We start from the raw sequence: 2,794 nt of genomic DNA, 5'->3' as shown, positions 1-2,794 counted from the left end.
AACAAATTGCAGCCCCCGAAAGCAGGAAAATCAACAGGGGTTCTAATCCATTCGACAGTTTTGGGTATATATACACTTAAATGTTTACTATTTTCATCTAGCGTGGAGCAAGCCATCAAGCAAAATGCCAAACTCTCTAGATCTTATTTTATAAAAAAAATTTACATAAAAAAACACAAAGCATTCTGTGGGGCTCTTTAACAATATTAAGAATATTAGGATTGCAACATACATATAAGATGAGTGTAAATGTACATTTAGGAAAAAATCTACTAATCTAGAACACTGATACCCAAGGCAAGATGTAAGGATACATATGTCTCAAAACAACTTTTAATAACTGTATACATCTTTTCCAATGATTAGTCTCCCCTTTACTTTAGGGAGGGGGGTTTAAACAGGAAGTGAGAAGTAATAGGGCCATTTTCAAAACTGGAAAGGTTGTTGCATCATAAGTGCTGGAGAAAATCACATGTAAAAAGAAATTATAGGCACTTCAGGAATTTCAGATATTTGAGATAAGTGAGTATTCACAATAAGTATGTGTTTTAACTTATGGTTTATTTTTCTACAGAGTGCATCACTTAATCCACCAAACTGTGTCACTGAAAAAAAATACTGAAGCTCAGCACGCTATCTTTTTCTTCTGTTGCAAATTCTTCTAATCTGTGGCCTTCTATTTCATGAATGATTCCATATTTGAAACCATAGACCTCTGCTGTGTTACAGTAATATAGAGTTCTTAATAAGATTTATACATTATGTAAACATTGATCATGTATCTAAAGTGCAAAGATCTATGTACTGTTTGTAATACCAAATGTAAAAGTGCTAAATAAATATTGACAATGAATACATACATCTTATTTTTAGGTAAATATACTTTAAGTTATAATATTTTCCAAAGGTGTACATGTAATGATTCTAGCATTGAAGTAAAGAGGACCTGAACTGTGGCAGCTGTGCCCATCTAGTTACCAGAGTTTCCTGTAGTCTGTCTGCAGTTGAAAGGAAATATTGATTTATCATTCTTCATTCTGCACTGCATCTCGATGGAGAGACTGGTATCTTGGTACAGGAGCAGAGCTTAGCTTTCTTATGTCAGAGTTACCCACTAATGACTGGTGATCAGATTACTGATGGAGGAAAATTTAATGAGCAGCAAGAGTGGTGTAGAAAGAAGATCTCTAGAGTTGTCATTTTTGATCAGGATTTCTTCAGAGGTTGTCAGGGGTTCCTGATACATGCATATCTCTGGGGCCAACAACACCTGGTAGAGCCATGTTTTACGTTGTCTATAAGAGTAATAATATAGCCACCATTCATATAGGCCATTTTCTCCACAGGCCATCAATTTAATAAATTTAAGAGTTTGGAATAATCCATCGGTGAGGGTGCATTAGAGAATAAGCTTGGTTGAAAATGCTTGGGTTCCGAAGACAGCAAAAAGATTTACCAAAGGTAAAAGGAAACTGTGTAAGGATTCCCCTCACAGGGTATAGCTTCCACACATTACATCAAAAGCGGTTAGAGCACTACTTGGAAGGGGCCTTTAACTTTTCTCTGGCTTTCCTGATATATTTGTTCAGTATCAGGGGCTCAGAAAGTAAGAATTAAACTAAAGGGTCAGAAAAAACAATCAGGCAAGTGGGATTTCTAGGAAAAGGTAAGTAAGTTTCTATCAGTAAAGATTTCCTTAAATTCCTCTTTAACGTTCATCAGGTTAGTCATTGTAAGGGACTTTTCTTGGCTGTGTTAATGACCTCATTAATATTTGTGAAGTCACTGTGATGTTAGCTGTCCAGTATTGGAGTGATACTTCCCAGAAAGCATTTTAGCAAAATTAGATAACCCACATGCCTTAGCACATTGGTGATGATGGTTTTCAATAAACTGTATGTCATCATTGTTTGTAAAGTCAAAGGACTCCAAGATTGACCTCTGCTTGTTGGTGGTCTCATACTGCTGATGCTGAGTTACCAATTCTCTTTTTACTACATGCAACTATAAGCAGGGACAGCAATAGATGTGCAGCCTATACAGTATATATTTATTTCATTACTAATGCAAATATCTAGTCCTTGATGATCAAAGGTAAAAAATTGTACCAGGTATTTAAACAAACTGAATTCATACTTTGTGTTTTTTGTTTTTTTTTAATATTATTTTTTATATTTATTATTTACTTTTGTATTGTTTTATATTATTATTTACATTACCTCTACACAAAAAGTGCAAAATAAATTCTTTTTTTTCAACACACCTGTGAAAATAGACAGTTCAACACTTGTCATAATAAAGAAGTTCTCAGAATACACAATGCTTTTGTAGCTTCATAGGAAGAACTAATATTGAACAGGGTAGAAAGGTATATACTGTAATTGATAGCTAAGATGTATGTCATTTAGATCTAAGATTCATAAATAAAGGCAATGTTGCTATCTATAAGCTCTGAACAAAAAGATTAAAGGGTACAAAAATTGTTTTCAAATTTTACACATTTGTCCATAGTGCATTAACTGCTTTAAACTCTACAGAATATTAATACAAACATTACCAATTTTCACATCTAGAGAGAAATATAATCCTGCTTTAGATTTACCTCTTTATTATCAGCGGAAATAAGGATTAAACTGGCAACTTCATGCTTATACAATTTTTTGTGTACTTAAGCTTTAACGTGATGACAATTCAGCAGCATGGTGAGATATTTCTCCGAAGTATGCTAGAGATTGTTATCACATATTGTTACAGTGGTCTGCCAGGCCAGAACTATATTGTCCTTGCTCCAGCA

The 2,794-nt window shown here is 34.0% G+C and overlaps 1 long non-coding RNA gene across 1 annotated transcript in view; it reads left to right on the top strand.

The window, feature by feature from the left end:
- The window catches only part of LOC140333394 (uncharacterized), a 20,312-nt gene extending 17,983 nt beyond the window's left edge, over positions 1-2,329 (top strand). The window contains exon 3 of the long non-coding RNA XR_011921348.1: positions 575-2,329. This is a non-coding gene — a long non-coding RNA (uncharacterized lncRNA). The remainder of the gene's footprint in view (positions 1-574) is intronic.
- Positions 2,330-2,794: the final 465 nt, after the last annotated feature.

Source organism: Pyxicephalus adspersus, chromosome 6 (assembly GCF_032062135.1).
Source record: "Pyxicephalus adspersus chromosome 6, UCB_Pads_2.0, whole genome shotgun sequence".
In the NCBI taxonomy this organism is placed as follows: Eukaryota; Metazoa; Chordata; class Amphibia; order Anura; family Pyxicephalidae; genus Pyxicephalus; species Pyxicephalus adspersus.
This window is presented reverse-complemented; position numbering and strand designations above follow the sequence as displayed.